The 18,930-nt window shown below is 39.8% G+C and overlaps 1 non-coding gene across 1 annotated transcript; it reads left to right on the forward strand.

Moving 5' to 3' along the window:
- Positions 1–9,925: 9,925 nt before the first annotated feature.
- LOC112718638 (small nucleolar RNA R71) lies at positions 9,926–10,029 on the forward strand. Its single transcript, XR_003160970.1, has one exon. It is a non-coding gene; the product is annotated as a small nucleolar RNA R71 (small nucleolar RNA).
- Positions 10,030–18,930: the final 8,901 nt, after the last annotated feature.

The raw sequence follows: 18,930 nt of genomic DNA on the forward strand, positions 1-18,930 counted from the left end.
AGATCCATTGATCCTTTTGCACATTGTCACTGTGCCCAACAGTCACGAGTTTGAAGCTCTTCATAGTCATCCTATCCCAAATCCTACTCGGAATACCACAGACAAGGTTTAGACTTTCCGGATCTCAAGAATGCTGCCAATTGATTTTAGCTTATACCACGAAGACTCTGATCTCACAGAATAGAAGGCTCTGTTGTCATGAGAGGCAACCATGCGTCGTGAACCAGGAGGCCAAGAGATACACACTCAAGCTCTCGCAGATAGAACGGAGGTGGTTGTCAGGCACGCGTTCATAAGGGAGAATGATGATGAGTGTCACGGATCATCACATCCATCAGGTTGAAGTACGAGTGAATATCTTAGAATAAGAATAAGCATGAATTGAATAGAAAAACAATAGTACTTTGCATTAATTCATGAGGAACAGCAAAGCTCTACACCTTAATCTATGAGGTGTAGAAACTCCACCATTGAAAATTGGTGGACGAAATTGTGATCCATATTCTTTTGTACTTGTATGAAATCATTATTATGGCACCAGTTGAATTCACAACTCCGTTCAACTAACCAGCAAGTGTACTGGGTCGTCCAAGTAATAAACCTTACGTGAGTAAGGGTCGATCCCACAGAGATTGTTGGTATGAAGCAAGCTATGGTCACCTTGTAAATCTCAGTTAGGCAGATTAAATTGGTTTATGGGTTTTCGAAAATTAATAATAAATAGAAAATAAAAAGGGATATAAATACTTATGTAAATCAATAGTGAGAATTTCAGATAGGTGTATGGAGATGCTGTGCTCCTCTTGAAACTCTACTTCACTACTCACTCTTCCTTCAATCCTTCTTACTCCTTTCCATGGCAAGCTGTATGTAGGGCATCACCATCATCGGTGGCTACTTTCAATCCTCTCGGGAAAATGATCCTATGCACTGTCACTGCACGGCTAATCGTCTGGAGGCATCACCCATGGTTGATGGCTACATCCCGTCCTCTCAGTGAAAACGTTCCTATGCTCTGTCACAGCACGGCTAATCATCTGTCGGTTCTCAATCAGGTTGGAATAGAATCCATTGATTCTTTTGCGTTTGTCACTAACGCCCAGTCTTCAGGAGTTTGAAGCTCGTCACAGTCATTCAATACCGGAATCCTACTCGGAATACCACAGACAAGGTTAGACTTTCCGGATTCCCAGGATCCTACTCGGAATACCACAGACAAGGTTAGACTTTCCGGATCCTCATGAATGCCGCCATCTATCTAGCTTATACCACGAAGATTCTGTTGGGGAATCTAAGAGATATGCGCCCGGCCTAAGGTAGAACGGAAGTGGTTGTCAGTCACGTGCGTTCATAGGTGAGAATGATGATGAGTGTCACGGATCATCACATTCATCAAGTTAAGTATAACGTATATCTTGGAATAAGAATAAAAGAGAATTGAATAAAAAGTAATAGTGATTGTATTGAAACTTGAGGTACAGCAGAGCTCCACACCCTTAATCTATGGTGTGCAGAAACTTCACTGTTGAAAATACATAAGTAAAAGGTTCAAGCATGGCCGAATGGCCAGCCCCCTTGAGTGATCAAGAGACCGAATAATCAAAGGCTAAACAGTCAAGAGATTAAACTGTCAAAAGATGTCTAATACAATAGTAACTTATCCTATTTATACTAGACTAGCTACTAGGGTTTACATGAGTAAGTAGTTGATGCTTAAATCCACTTCCGGGGCCCACTTGGTGTATGCTTGGGCTGAGCTTGATCTATCCATGAGCTGAGGCTTTTCTTGGAGTTGAACTCCAAGTTATGACGTGTTTTGGGCGTTCAACTCCGGATCATGACGTTTTTCTGGCGTTTAACTCCAGACAGCAGCATGTACTTAGCGTTCAACGCCAAGTTACGTCGTCAATTTCCGAATAAAGCATAGACTATTATATATTGCTGGAAAGCTCTGGATGTCTACTTTCCAACGCCGTTGAGAGCGCGCCATTTGGAGTTCTGTAGCTCCAGAAAATCTATTTCGAGTGCAGGGAGGTCAGATTCCAACAGCATCAGCAGTCCTTTTGTCAGCCTTTTTCAGAGTTTTGCTCAAGTCCCTCAATTTCAGCCAGAATTTACCTGAAATCACAGAAAAACACACAAACTCATAGTAAAGTCCAGAAATGTGAATTTAACATAAAAACTAATGAAAACATCCCTAAAAGTAGCTTGAACTTACTAAAAACTACCTAAAAACAATGCCAAAAAGCGTATAAATTATCCGCTCATCAAAAATACATAAGTGATGAAGGTCCAGGCATGGCCGAATGGCCAGGCCCCAAAACGCGATCAAGAGATCAAAAGTGATCCAAAGATAGTCTCAAAAATGATCTAAAGATATGAATACAATAGTAAAAAGTGCTATTTATACTAAACTAGTAAACTAGGTTTACAGAAAAAGAGTAACTAAGTGTAGATGGTGCAGAAATCCACTTTAGGGGCCCACTTGGTGTGTGTTTGGGCTGAGCATTGAAGCTTTCACGTGCATATGCTCTTCTTGGAGTTTAAACGCCAGTTTTGGTGCCAGTTTGGGCGTTTAACTCCAGCTCTAGTGCCAGTCTTGGCGTTTTATGCCAGAAAAGGGTCTCTGATCGGCATTTTGACGCCAGTTTGGGCCATCAAATTTCGGGCAAAGTATGAACTATTATACATTGCTGGAAAGCCCAAGATGTCTACCTTCCAACGCAATTGAGAGCGCGCCAATTGGGCTTTTGTAGCTCCAGAAAATTCACTTCGAGTAAATAGAGGTCAGAATCTAACAGCATCTTCAGTCCTTTCTCAGCCGCTGAATCAGATTTTTGCTCAGGTCCCTCAATTTCAGCCAGAAAATACCTGAAATCATAGAAAAACACACAAACTCATAGTAAAGTCCAGAAATATGATTTTTGCATAAAAATTAATAAAAATATACTAAAAATTAACTAAAACATATTAAAAACTATGTAAAAACAATGCCAAAAAGCGTATAAATTATCCGCTCATCAGTGAGAAAAATGTCCATAAAGTTCTGTTGGGAGATAAGGAGGTACAATGGTAGTCACACCTGTACTAGGGCCACCATTTCTCAAGATCATTCGAAGCTGGATTCCAACACAGTTGCAAAAACAATAAAGCCATTGGTAGAAGTTGACCCGTCTATAAGGGTGAAATCAGTGATTGCGGAAGTACAGGCAAAGTTTAACTACACCATTAGTTGTCGCAAAGCATAGTTGGCAAAACAGAAGGCAGTGAAGTCAATTTTCGAAGGGTGGGAAGCTTCGTACGAAGCCTTGCCGATATGGTTTGAGGCCATGTGTCACAAGGAGCCATCTGCAGTCGTTCATTTTGAAACAATGCCTGTGTATCAGGGAGATGACTTGGTTCCTAATATTCATGTACTACACCGAGTCTTCTGGAGTTATTACCCTTGTATTAGAGCATTCAGATATTACAAGCCAATAGTGCAGGTAGACGGAACTCATTTGTATGGAAAATACAAGGGTTGTTTGTTGGTTGCAGTCTCATAGGATGGCAACAACAACATCGTTCCGATTGCATTTGCGATAGTTGAGGGAGAGACATCTGGGGCTTGGCACTTTTTTCTGAGTAACTTGCGACAGCATGTTGTGACACGTGATGGTGTGGGCCTTATCTCCGGTTGGCACGATTCCATTAGGTCTGCTATTGCTCGTAGTAACGGAGCTTGGTCTCCTCCCAGAACATTCCACATGTTCTGCATCAGACATATAAAGTCCAACTTTTTGACGAAATTCAAGGCTCCATATCTGCAGAAGCTTATCGTCAACATCGGTATGATAGTTACGATTACATTTACTCTTGAACTCAGTTATTATGATGAACATTTTTTATGGTGGGTCTTTTTTTAATTGACAGGATACTCGCGAACAATTCGCGAGTACGAGACGCGTTATCAGCGTTTACGCAAGTGGGGTGAGACTTATACCAACTGGTTGGATCGGATTCCGCGTAAGCAGTATGCTTTAGCATTTGATGGGGGATATCGATGGGGTCATATGACAACCAATCTAGTAGAATGCATCAACTCGGTACTGAAAGAGGCTCGCAACCTTCCAATCACTGCACTTGTTAAAGGCAATGTTTTACAGGTGGTGGACGAAATTGTGATCATCAATATTGGCTCTTTGGCATATACACAAAAACTATTGTGTCTCTTGGTCAAATTCACAACTCCGTTCAACTAACCAGCAAGTGTACTGGGTCGTCCAAGTAATAAACCTTACGTGAGTAAGGGTCGATCCCACAGAGATTGTTGGTATGAAGCAAGCCATGGTCACCTTGTAAATCTCAGTCAGGCAGATTAAAATGGTTTATGGGTTTCCAAAATAAAGATAAAAGAATAGATTAAATAAAAGGATAGAAGACTTATGCAGATTCATTGGTGGGAATTTCAGGTAAGCGAATGGAGATGTTGCATGGCTCAAGGACGCCTGCTCTCCTACTGCTTCTACTCAATCCTTCTTACTCCTTTCCATGGCAAGCTTTGTATAGGGGTTCACCATCAGCTGTGGCTACTTTCAATCCTCTCGGGAAAATGATCCTATGCGGTTGTCAATCGCACGGCTAATCGTCTGGAGGCATCACCCATGGTTGATGGCTACATCCCATCCTCGCAGTGAAAACTAATGCTCACGCACTCTGTCACAGTACGGCTAATCACCGGTTGGTTCCCGCTCCTACTGGAATAGAATCCCTTGATTCTTTTGCGTCTGTCATTAACGCCCAGCAGGTTGCAAGTTTGAAGCACGTCACAGTCATTCATTACCGGAATCCTACTCGGAATACCACAGACAAGGTTAGACTTTTCGGATTCCCAGGATTCTACTCGGAATACTACAGACAAGGTGAGACTTTCCGGATCCTCATAAATGCCGCCATCTATCTAGCTTATACCACGAAGATTCTGTTGGGGAATCTAAGAGATACGCATTCAAGCTCTGTTGCATGTAGAACGGAAGTGGTTGTCAATCACGCGCGTTCATAAGTGAGAATGATAATGAGGGTTACTTATCATCACATTCATCATGTTCTTGGGTACGAATGAATATCTTGGAATAAGAATAAGAGAGATTTGAATAAAAGAAAATAGAACTTCATTAATACTTGAGGTACAGCAGAGCTCCACACCCTTAATCTATGGTGTGCAGAAACTCCACCGTTGAAAATACATAAGTAAAAGAGGTTCAGGCATGGCCGAATGGCCAGCCCCCCTAACGTGATCAATGATCTCTTAGGATGAAGAATAAAACAAAACCGAGACCAAAGATGAAACGTGGTCAAAAGACATCTAATACATTAGATAAATGTTCTATTTATACTAGATTAGCTACTAGGGTTTACATGAGTAAGTAATTGATGCATAAATCCACTTCCGGGGCCCACTTGGTGTATGCTTGGGCTGAGCTTGATTAATCCACGAGTTGAGGCATTTCTTGGAGTTGAACTCCGAGTTATGACGTGTTTTGGGCGTTCAACTCCGGATCATGACGTTTTTCTGGCGTTTAACTCCAGACAGCAGCGTGTACTTGGCGTTCAACGTCAAGTTACGTCGTCAATCTTCGAATTAAGTATGGACTATTATATATTGCTGGAAAGCCCTGGATGTCTACTTTCCAACGCCGTTGAGAGCGCGCCAATTGGAGTTCTGTAGCTCCAGAAAATCCATTTCGAGTGCAGGGAGGTCAGATTCCAACAGCATCAGCAGTCCTTTTGTCAGCTTTCTTCAGAGTTTTGCTCAAATCCCTCAATTTCAGTCAGAATTTGCCTGAAATCACAGAAAAACACACAAACTCATAGTAAAGTCCAGAAATGTGAATTTAACATAAAAATTAATGAAAACATCCCTAAAAGTAGCTTAAACTTACTAAAAACTATATAAAAACAATGCCAAAAAGCGTATAAATTATCCGCTCATCACAACACCAAACTTAAATTGTTGCTTGTCCCCAAGCAACTGAAAATCAAATAGGATAAAAGAAGAGAATATACTATAAAGTCCAAAATATCAATGAATATTAATTTAATTAGATGAGCGGGACTTGTAGCTTTTTGCTTCTGAACAGTTTTGGCATCTCACTTTTTCCTTTGAAGTTTAGAGTGATTGGCTTCTCTAGGAACTTAGAATTTCGGATAGTGTTATTGACTTTCCTAGTTAAGCATGTTGATTCTTGAACACAGTTACTTATGAGTCTTGGCTGTGGCCCTAAGCACTTTGTCTTCCAGTATTACCACCAGATACACAAATGCCACAGACACATGACTGGGTGAACCTTTTCAGATTGTGACTCAGCTTTGCTAGAGTCCCCAGTTAGTGGTGTCCAGAGCTCTTAAGCACACTCTTTTGGATCACGACTTTAACCACTCAGTCTCAAGCTTTTCACTTGGACCTTCATGACACAAGCACATGGTTAGGGACAGCTTGATTTAGCCGCTTAGGCCTGGATTTAACTTCCTTGGGCCCTCCTATCCATTGATGCTCAAAGCCTTGGATCCTTGCTACCCTTGCCTTTTGGTTTTAAGGGTTATTGGCTTTTTCTGCTTGCTTTTTCTTTCTATTTTTTTTTGCCATTTTTTTTCGCACAAACTTTTGCTTTTCACTACTTTTTCTTGCTTCAAGAATCAATTTCATGATTTTTTTCAAATCATCAATAACATTTCTCTTTGTTCATCATTCTTTCAAGAGCCAACAATTTTAACACTCATAAACAACAAGATAAAAAATATGCACTGTTCAAGCATTCATTCAGAAAACAAAAATTATTGCCACCACATCAATATAATTAAATTAAATTCAAGGATGAATTCGAAAATTTATGTACTTCTTGTTCTTTTGAATTAAAACATTTTTCATTTTAAGAGAGGGGAAGGATTAATGGATTTTATTCATAGCTTTAAGGCATGGTTACATACTATTGATCATGAAATAAAGACACAAAACATAGATAAACACAATAATTAAAAACCGAAAACAGAAAGAAATAAGAACAAGGAATGAATCCACCTGAGTGAGGGTGGCGCCTTCTTGAAGGTCCAATGGTGCTTTTTGAGCTCCTCTATGTCTCTTCCTTGCCTTTGTTGCTCCTCCCTCCTTGCTTTTTGATCTTCTCTTATTTCTTGGAGAATGATGGAGTGTTCATAATGTTCCACCCTTAGTTGCTTCCAATATTTGTGTGGAGGATAACTTATTCCCTGAGGTATCTCAGGGATCTCTTGATTTGCAGCCACATGTTCTACCACTGAGCTATGACGGCTTATATTTTATTTTATTTTTTTTTCATCTCCCAAGACTCAGAGGTGGAAGCTTTTGTCTTCCCTTTGAGGTTTCTCTGGCCTTAGGTGCCATTAATGGTAATGGAAAAGCAAAAAAAAAAGCTATGCTTTTACCACACCAAACTTAAAATATTGCTCGCCCTCGAGCAAGAAAGAAAAGAAGAGAAGAAGAAGAAGAAGAAGAGAATGGAAGTGAGTGAGGGGAGATGGATTCGGCTATATGGGTGGGATTGGGTGGGAAAGAGAAGTTGAATTGTAAAGGTAGGTGGGGTGTATGGGGAAGAGTGGATAGATGTAGGTGGTGAATGAAAAATAGAAGGGATGACCATGAATGGAAAGAGAGAGGGCGAGGTAGGTGGGGATCCTGTGGGGTCCACAGATCCTGAGGTGAAAAGAAATACCATTCCTTCACCATATAGGCATGTAAAATGCCTTCGTGCATCATTCTGGCGTTTAAACGCCCATTGGTGCACGTTCTGGGCGTTCAACGCCCATGTAATGCATGTTTCTGGCGTTGAACGCCAGTTTCATGCTTGTTACTGGCGTTCAGCGCCAGTTTGTCCTCTCTGGGCACATTCCTGGCGTTCAGCGCCAGGATGTTGCTTGTTTCTGGCGTTCAGCGCCAGAATGGTGCTCTGTTCTGGCGTTGAACGCCGGCCAGATGCACCTTACTGGCGTTGAACGCCAGCCCGTGCGTCCTCCAGGGTGAAAAATTTTTTTCTTCTGTTTTTGACTCTGTTTTTAATTTTTTTTTTATTTTTTCGTGCTTCCTCATGATCATGTACCTAATTAAACACAAAAATAACAAAGAAACAAAATAAAATAAAATTAGATAAATAAAATTGGGTTGCCTCCCAACAAGCGCTTCTTTAATGTCAATAGCTTGACAGTGGCTCTCATGGAGCCACAAGGTGATCAGGTCAATGTTAGTGTAGTCCCAACACCAAACTTAGAGTTTGGATATGGGGTCTTAACACCAAACTTAGAGTTTGGTTGTGGCCTCACAACACCAAACTTAGAGTTTGACTGTGTGGGCTCTTCTTGACTCTGAACTGAGAGAAGCTCTGCATGCTTACTCTCTTTTGTCACAGAGGGATGGCCATGTGCCTGAAACACAAGGTAGTCCCCATTCAATTGAAGGACTAACTCACCTCTGTTAACATCTATCACAGCTTCTGCTGTGGCTAGGAAAGGTCTTCCTAGGATGATGCATTCATCATCTTCCTTCCTAGTGTCTAGGATTATGAAATCAGCAGGGATGTAAAGGCCTTCAACCTTTACTAAAACGTCCTCTACTATTCCATAAGCTTGTCTTATTGACTTATCTGCCAATTGTAATGAGAACAAGGCAGGTTGTACCTCAATGATCCCTAGCTTCTCCATTACAGAGAGTGGCATCAAATTTATCCCTGACCCAAGATCACATAGAGCTTTTTCAAAGCTCATGGTGCCAATGGTGCAAGGTATTAAGAACTTGCCAGGATCTTGTTTCTTTTGAGGTAGAGTTTTCTGAATCCAAGTATCTAGTTCACTAATGAGCAAGGGAGGTTCACTTTCCCAAGTCTCATTACCAAACAGCTTGGCATTCAGCTTCATGATAGCTCCTAAGTATTGAGCAACTTGCTCTCCAGTCACATCTTCATCCTCTTCAGAGGAAGAATAGTCTTCAGAGCTCATGAATGGCAGAAGGAGATTTAATGGAATCTCTATGGTCTCTAGATGAGCCTCAGAGTCCTCTGGATCCTTAATAGGAAACTCCTTCTTGCTTGAAGGACGTCCCAGGGGGTCTTCCTCACTAGGATTTTCGTCCTCCTCCTCCCTAGTGCATTCGGCCACTTTGATTAAATCAATGGCCTTGCACCCTCCTTTTGGATTCTCTTCTGTATTGCTTGGGAGAATACTGGGAGGAGTTTCAATGACTTTCTTACTCAGCTGGCCCACATGTGCCTCCAAATTTCTAATGGAGGATCTTGTTTCATTCATGAAACTGAAAGTGGCTTTTGACAGATCAGAGACAATATTGGCTAAATTAGAAGTGTTTTGTTCTGAATTCTCTGTCTGTTGCTGAGAAGATGATGGATATGGCTTACTATTACTCAGCCTATTGCGTCCACCATTGTTAAAGCCTTGTTGAGGCTTTTGTTGATCCTTCCAGGAGAAATTTGGGTGATTTCTCCATGATGGGTTATAGGTGTTTCCATAAGGTTCACCCATGTAATTAACCTCTGCCATGGCAGGGTTCTCAGGATCATAAGCTTCTTCAGAAGCTACCTCTCTAGTACTGTTGGATGCATGTTGCAATCCATTAAGATTTTGAGAGATTATGTTGACCTGTTGAGTCAACACTTTGTTCTGAGCCAATATGGCATTCAGAGCATCAATTTCAAGAACTCCTTTCTTCTGAGGTATCCCATTATTCACGGAATTCCTCTCAGAGGTATACATGAACTGGTTGTTTGCAACCATGTCAATGAGTTCTTGAGCCTCTTCAGGCGTTTTCTTCAGGTGAATAGATCCACCTGCAGAATGGTCCAGTGACATTTTCGAAAATTCAGAGAGACCATAATAGAATATATCTAACATGGTCCATTCTGAAAACATGTCAGATGGACATCTTTTGGTCAACTGCTTATATCTTTCCCAAGCTTCATAGAGGGATTCACCATCTTTTTGTTTGAAGGTTTGAACATCCACTCTCAGCTTGCTCAGCTTTTGAGGAGGAAAGAATTTATCCAAGAAGGCAGTGACCAGCTTATCCCAGGAGTCCAGGCTATCCTTAGGTTGTGAATCCAACCATATTCTAGCTCTGTCTCTTACAGCAAAAGGGAAAAGCATGAGTCTGTAGACTTCTGGATCAACTCCATTCGTCTTTACAGTCTCACAGATCTGCAAGAACTCAGTTAAGAACTGATAAGGATCTTCAGATGGAAGTCCATAAAACTTGCAGTTTTGTTGCATCAAAGCAACTAATTGAGGCTTAAGCTCAAAGTTATTGGCTCCAATGGCAGGAATGGAGATACTTCTTCCATCAAACTTGGATGTTGGTTTTGTGAAGTCACCAAGCATTCTCCTTGCATTATTATTATTATTATTATTTTCGGCTGCCATGTCCTTCTCTTGTTTGAAAATTTCTGAAAGGTTGTTTCTGGATTGTTGTAATTTGGCTTCTCTTAATTTTCTCTTCAGAGTCCTTTCAGGTTCTGGATCAACTTCAACAAGAGTGCCCTTTTCCCTGTTCCTGCTCATATGAAAGAGAAGAAAACAAGAAAAGAAAGAGGAATCCTCTATGTCACAGTATAGAGATTCCTTTATGTTAGTAGAAGAAGAAAGGGGTAGAAGAAAGAAGAAGGATGGATTCGGATTCTTAGATGAAGAGAGGTGAAGAGAAGTGTTAGTAATTAAATAATTAAATAGAATAAGGGAAGAGAAGAGAAATTTTCGAAAATAATTTTAAAAAGGGGTTAGTGATTTTCGAAAATTAAAGATAAATGTAATTGAAATTAAAATTTAAAACAAAAAGAATTTTTGAAAAAGAGAGGGAGAATTTTCGAAAATTAGAGAGGGAAAAGTAGTTAGGTGGTTTTGAAAAAGATAAGAAACAAACAAAAAGTTGGTTAGTTGATTGAAAAAGATTTGAAATCAAAATTTTAAAAAAGATAAGAAGATAAGAAATTAGATAAGATGTTTTGAAATCAAATTTTGAAAAAGATAAAATTTTTTTTGAAAAGGATAAGATAAAAGATAAAAATATATATTTGAAAAAGATATTTTTGAAAAAGATTTAAATTTTTTTTTTAAAAAAATTACTTAACTAACAAGAAACTACAAGATAAGATTCTAGAATTTAAAGATTGAACCTTTCTTAACAAGAAAGTAACAAACTTCAAATTTTGAACCAATCACATTAATTGTTAGCTAAATTTTCGAAAATTTGATAAAAAGATAAGAAAAAGATTTTGAAAATATTTTGAAAAATAATTTTTGAAATTTTCGAAAATTATATAAAAAATGAAAAAGATATGATTTTTGAAAAAGATTTTGAAAAGATAAGATTTTTAAAATTGAAATTTTGACTTGACTTGTAAGAAACAACTAATTTTAAAAATTTTTGACCAAGTCAACCCAAAATTTCAAAAATTTGGAGGAAAATAAGGAAAAGATATTTTTTTGATTTTTTTTGAATTTTTAATGATGAAAGAGAAAAACAACAAAAATACTCAATGCATGAAATTTTTAGATCAAAACAATGAATGCATGCAAGAATGCTATGAATGTCAAGATGAACACCAAGAACACTTTGGAGATCATGATGAATATCAAGAACATAATTTTGAAAAATTTTTTTAATGCAAATAAAACATGCAAGACATCAAACTTAGAAATCTTTAATGCATGGAAAATATGAATGCAAAAATGCACATGAAAAACAACAAAAGACACAAAACAAGAAATCATCAAGATCAAACAAGAAGACTTGTCAAGAACAACTTGAAGATCATGAAGAACACTATGAATGCATGAGATTTTCGAAAAAATGCAAGAAAAATTTTAAAAGCATGCAATTGACACCAAACTTAAAAATTAACACAAGACTCAAACAAGAAACACAAAATATTTTTTATTTTTATGATTTTCTAATTTTTTTTTGTATTTTTATTAGTTTTTTCGAAAAACATAGTTTGGAAAAACGAAAAATAAAAGAAAAATTTTTGAAAAAGATTTTTTAAAAGAAAATTACCTAATCTGAGCAACAAGATGAACCGTCAGTTGTCCATACTCGAACAATCCCCGGCAACGGCGCCAAAAACTTGGTGGACGAAATTGTGATCATCAATATTGGCTCTTTGGCATATACACAAAAACTATTGTGTCTCTTGGTCAAATTCACAACTCCGTTCAACTAACCAGCAAGTGTACTGGGTCGTCCAAGTAATAAACCTTACGTGAGTAAGGGTCGATCCCACAGAGATTGTTGGTATGAAGCAAGCCATGGTCACCTTGTAAATCTCAGTCAGGCAGATTAAAATGGTTTATGGGTTTCGAAAATAAAGATAAAAGAATAGATTAAATAAAAGGATAGAAGACTTATGCAGATTCATTGGTGGGAATTTCAGGTAAGCGAATGGAGATGTTGCATGGCTCAAGGACGCCTGCTCTCCTACTGCTTCTACTCAATCCTTCTTACTCCTTTCCATGGCAAGCTTTGTATAGGGGTTCACCATCAGCTGTGGCTACTTTCAATCCTCTCGGGAAAATGATCCTATGCGGTTGTCAATCGCACGGCTAATCGTCTGGAGGCATCACCCATGGTTGATGGCTACATCCCATCCTCGCAGTGAAAACTAATGCTCACGCACTCTGTCACAGTACGGCTAATCACCGGTTGGTTCCCGCTCCTACTGGAATAGAATCCCTTGATTCTTTTGCGTCTGTCATTAACGCCCAGCAGGTTGCAAGTTTGAAGCACGTCACAGTCATTCATTACCGGAATCCTACTCGGAATACCACAGACAAGGTTAGACTTTTCGGATTCCCAGGATTCTACTCGGAATACTACAGACAAGGTGAGACTTTCCGGATCCTCATAAATGCCGCCATCTATCTAGCTTATACCACGAAGATTCTGTTGGGGAATCTAAGAGATACGCATTCAAGCTCTGTTGCATGTAGAACGGAAGTGGTTGTCAATCACGCGCGTTCATAAGTGAGAATGATAATGAGGGTTACTTATCATCACATTCATCATGTTCTTGGGTACGAATGAATATCTTGGAATAAGAATAAGAGAGATTTGAATAAAAGAAAATAGAACTTCATTAATACTTGAGGTACAGCAGAGCTCCACACCCTTAATCTATGGTGTGCAGAAACTCCACCGTTGAAAATACATAAGTAAAAGAGGTTCAGGCATGGCCGAATGGCCAGCCCCCCTAACGTGATCAATGATCTCTTAGGATGAAGAATAAAACAAAACCGAGACCAAAGATGAAACGTGGTCAAAAGACATCTAATACATTAGATAAATGTTCTATTTATACTAGATTAGCTACTAGGGTTTACATGAGTAAGTAATTGATGCATAAATCCACTTCCGGGGCCCACTTGGTGTATGCTTGGGCTGAGCTTGATTAATCCACGAGTTGAGGCATTTCTTGGAGTTGAACTCCGAGTTATGACGTGTTTTGGGCGTTCAACTCCGGATCATGACGTTTTTCTGGCGTTTAACTCCAGACAGCAGCGTGTACTTGGCGTTCAACGTCAAGTTACGTCGTCAATCTTCGAATTAAGTATGGACTATTATATATTGCTGGAAAGCCCTGGATGTCTACTTTCCAACGCCGTTGAGAGCGCGCCAATTGGAGTTCTGTAGCTCCAGAAAATCCATTTCGAGTGCAGGGAGGTCAGATTCCAACAGCATCAGCAGTCCTTTTGTCAGCTTTCTTCAGAGTTTTGCTCAAATCCCTCAATTTCAGTCAGAATTTGCCTGAAATCACAGAAAAACACACAAACTCATAGTAAAGTCCAGAAATGTGAATTTAACATAAAAATTAATGAAAACATCCCTAAAAGTAGCTTAAACTTACTAAAAACTATATAAAAACAATGCCAAAAAGCGTATAAATTATCCGCTCATCAACAGGCTTAATGAATTGTTCACCTGGAAAAGAGCTGAGGCTGAGGCTCGAATTAATGCAAGGCATGTGTTCTCTGAGCTTGTAACCTCCAAACTGCATGCAAATCAGTGGGCAGCGGGTAACATCCAAGTTAGTTGCTTTGACCGACAGAATGAGGTATTCGAAGTACGTGAGTGTCCTAGTGGTGTAGAATATGCAGTGGACCTCCGTCAACAACGGTGTGACTGTGGTGAATTTCAAGTTGACCGACTTCCCTGTTGACATGTGTTTGCTTGTTGTGCAAACCAACAGCTGGATTGGAAAGTGTATGTACATGATGTCTACAAGATGGACCAGGTTCAACGAGTATACAGGGCTAGGTTTAGGCCACTCGAGAATCCAACAACATGGCCTGTTTATCATGGACCTCAATTCGTAGGTAATCGATTCCTTAGACGGGTATCGAAAGGTCGGCCAAGGATGACCCATTTCTTGAATGAGATGGACACTCGAATGTTGCGTGGTCCTAGGCAATGTAAGCAATGCGGGACCGAGGGCCACAGCCATAGTAGATATCATCAACGTGGTGGTGCAAGTAATCCGGGTGCAACCACCCGATAGAGCTCCAGCCACTGGTCACTCGATTTAGTGTATGACTTTGAATATTTTATATATTGTATGACTTTCGTATGTGATGTTATTGTATGACTTTGGGATTCTCATGTAATGTAAATTTAATGTGAGTGCTGATGAAAAGTAAAGTAGCATAGTTGTTCACATAAATAACTCTACTAAATGCATAAGTCTAACACATGATACATAAATAAGTCAAAAACATTATATATAAATAAGTCCAACACATTCTACATAAACACGTCCACTAAATGCATAAGTCCAACATGTGATACATAAATAAGTCCAACACATGCTACATAAATAAGTCCAACATCATTTTCTCATTGCCCATTTTACATCTTTGACTAATTTCTTGCATTTCTTTGCAACCTTTTTAATAGCGGATGGGGTATACCGACTAGTGCTCCGACGAAGGGGGTCAGCTCTAAGGTTGTATCCTTTTTCTTTTTTGCTAGTGATTGTACCTATGAAAACATTCGATAACCAACTAATCAAATCAACTAATCAACTCAAATAATCAATAACCAACTAATTCAATAAACAACTAATTCAATAATCAACTCAAATAATCAGTAATCAAGTCAAATAATCAATGACCAACTAACTCAACAATCAAATACCGTAATCAAATCTTATCAACACAAGTAATTTCATAACAAACTAATCAAATCAAATCAAACCAGTCTAACCAACAAATTGTTTTACCTGCAGTAGGCACTGAACCATCATCCGGACCATCACCACTATCATCATCATCCTCACCATCCTCCTCATCCTCATCGTCGTCCTCATCCTCATCCTCATCCGCATCCTCATCCCCATCTGGATGGTCAACCAGAAAGTTATCATTGTCCTCATCAACTGGCTGGTAGCTCTCTAGAATGACACTCATCGGAAAGTTGACCTGGAGATCAGGGACGCGCACGCGCAAAGCTCGCGGACACACGCATCTGCGAATTTTCCATCGGCGCGCACGCGCACGTGGCACGTATGCGCGCATGAGCCGCAACCTGTACGTATCCGAAATCGCCCCCAGTGATTTCTGAGCTGTTTTTGACCCAATTTTCGGCCCAAGAAACATAGATTACAGGCTACAGAGTGACGGAATCCATTCATTCAATCATACAACTTTCATACACACAATTTTAGGTTTTAGATGTAGGTTTTAGAGAGAGAGGCTCTCTCTTCTCTCTAGGTTTTAGGATTTAAGATTCCTCTTCTACTCTTATTGATTACTCATTGTTATTATTTTGGTTTGTAAACTTTTGATGTTAGATTTAATTTTCATATTAATGCAATTGATTGTTTGGATTTTATTATCTCTCATTGCTTTTCTATGTTTTTATGTTATGCCCTCCAAGTACTGGACAAAATGCTTAGAAGGTTGTTAGAGTAGGATTCTATGTTCTTGGCTTGGTTGAGTAATTGGTAACACTTGAGTTATCAAACTCCTTTATTGATTGATAATTGAAAGTTGCTGATTGATTTGGATTCCACTAAATCTAGTCTTTCCTTAGGAGTTGACTAGGACTTGAGGAATCAAATTAATTAGTCCATTTGACTTTCCTTCATTCGTTGAGGGTTAACTAAGTGGGAGCAATGAACAATTCTCATCACAATTGATAAGGATAACTAGGATAGAATTTCCAATTTTTATACCTTGCCAAGAGCTTTTACAGTTGTTATTTTATTTTCCTTGCAATTTACTTTTCTTGTCTCTTATCCAAAACCCCAAAAAATATACTTTTCCATAACCAATTATAAGCACACCTCCCTGCAATTCCTTGAGAGATGACCCGAGGTTTAAATACTTCAGTTATTACTTTTATTGGGTTTTGTTACTTGTGACAACCAAGTTTTTGTATGAAAGGATTCTTTGTTGGTTTAGAAACTATACTAGCAACATGATTATTTTTGTGAATTCTTTACTAGCAAAAATCCGATCGTCAAAATGGTGCCGTTGCCAAGGAATTGCAAACGTGTGCCTTATTATTGGTTATTGTAAATATTTGTTTCTGCTTATTTATTTGTTTTGTTTTTAATTTTTATTAGCTACTATGAATTCTCACCACTCGGTTATTGTAAACAGGCATCAAGGTTGGGAGAATTAAAGATGGGAGAAGCCACCAGGATTTGATCAACCCTCTTGGCAAGAACCCCTCCAATGCTCTATCACCAACAACCATTCTATGATGCAAACCAAGACTATAGTTATGGTGGACCCTTTCGTGACAACCAACCTCCACCAAATTACTATGGTCAAGAGCCATTCCAAGGTGCGTACCAAGATGATAGATATAGTGGACCCCATTGTAGTCACCAACAAGACCCATCATATGCCTATGAACTCCCTCTTCAACATAACTATGAACCACCATACTCACAAATGAACCATACATAGAACCACCCCCATTCCAACATAATTACTCTCATGAGCCACCACCTCAATATTCATCATCTCTATGCCCTTACCAAGAAGAACCACTTTCCTACCATGCACCCTTTCTCCAAAATAATGAACCCTCCTATCCACCCCAAACCTCCATGGAGAACACACTTACCTCTCTCATTGGTCTCACCTCCAAACTCCAAAATCTTATATCCCGCATGGACCAATCCTCTACCTCGAATCCTCAACCCTCAAGCTCTAGTGCACTTCCTTCACATAATGATCTCTCCATCCCATTACTATCCTCCATGGAAGAGCACCCGCATCCATCAATCCAAGAGCAACATGATCCCAATGATGCTATTGACATGGAACAAGAGAAAAGGGATCGTCTTAGGGACACAATGGATCGGTTACACGCGGCCTTATTTCCAGAGGAGCAAGAGGAGGCCCAAAATGTGGAGGTAGGAGAGATCCTTAAAGATGAAGGAGTAGTTGAAGGAAGTTGTCATAGAAAGGAAATCATCAAGGATGAGTACGATTTTATGCTAAAACAACTAGAGGAAGATGTAATTATTAAAGAGGAAGAAGTGGTTGAAGACTTAGGAGATGCTGAACCTCCATGGGAAAGTCAAGTTATAGAGCCCCCTTCAAAGACGTTTGAAATTGATGTTGAGGAGGGTATACAACCTCCAAGGTATAGCTTGGTTGAAGACTTTGAAGAGGTTGATCAAGAGATGGACTCAATCATTAATGAATCCTTATCTACAATTGAATCCTCTCCGATTGGACTTGACATGGAGATTAAAAAAGAAGAAGCACAACTTCCTATGCCCTTGGTAGGCAATAAAGAGGAGATTAAATTGGAAGAAAGCTACTAAGAGGAAGAGGTTGAAATTGAAGAGGCATGCAAGGAGGTGGAAGTTGTCAAAGAAGCACACAAGGGAGTGGAGTTTGCAAGATCATCAGAAACACCTCTTCCAAGGCCATTACCGTCCAACACAACGTTCAAGTGGGTAAAATTCTTATCCTTGACCTTTACTTTCCCACTTGAATACGGGCTACTAGAGACGGATGGTCAACTTAGAGCTCTTTATGGCATTAAGAGTAAGAGGAAGATGGTTAGTGGTTGGCAACACCATCCTAGGTTTGTTATGGTTATAAGTTCAAAGTCTAAATGCAAAGGTTGGTGTAGAGCTCGATTGAATGGGTCTAGGAAGTTATTTGGACGCTTCAGTGAGAATTCAGATTGCTTGCCACCCGGTTGGAACTATGATGATCAATAAGAAGACGGGTGTAAAAGCAAGGTTTAGGACCCCGGAATTCATTCTAGCGATCAACACTCTTGGGGCCTTGTCACTTACTTTTACTTGCTTGAAGGTTGTATGCGCCTAGTTTGGGACCCCAGAGGCTACTAGAAGTACAAACATTGGTGGGGATTCCTGGATTAGTTCAAGCACAAGCCACCATGACAAGGAGCTCACCAAATGTCCAACTTAAGGACAATAACTAAAGGTGCTAGGTGGGAGACAACCCACCATGGTATGAAAGTCCCTTTTCATTCTTAGTTTTCTTTTGTTTTATTTTTATTAGTGTTCATTCATTCTGCATCTTCACAAGCATTCTGCATTAAAAAAAAGGGGATCGACATGCAAGCGCCTAGTGCGCGTCCGCGTCCTTTGTAGATGCGACATGAGTTAGATTGAACAGAGAGTTGTGCGGGAGCTGGGCAAGAAACGTGCCTTAGGCACAATCCCACCCACGCGCACACGTACTGTACGCGTATGCGTCGTGTCCACTTTTGGCGACCCACGCGTCCGCATGCATGAGAAAATCAGCGTAAGCCCAGACTGACCAGAGAGTTGTGCGAGCACGAGGCTGGACTCGCGCCAATGGCACAACTTGACCCACGCGTCCGCGTGCTAGACACCTCCGCATCCCTCTCCTTTCCCGCAACCCACGCAA

The sequence above is a fragment of the Arachis hypogaea genome, chromosome 10, assembly GCF_003086295.3.
Source record: "Arachis hypogaea cultivar Tifrunner chromosome 10, arahy.Tifrunner.gnm2.J5K5, whole genome shotgun sequence".
Lineage (NCBI taxonomy): Eukaryota > Viridiplantae > Streptophyta > Magnoliopsida > Fabales > Fabaceae > Arachis > Arachis hypogaea.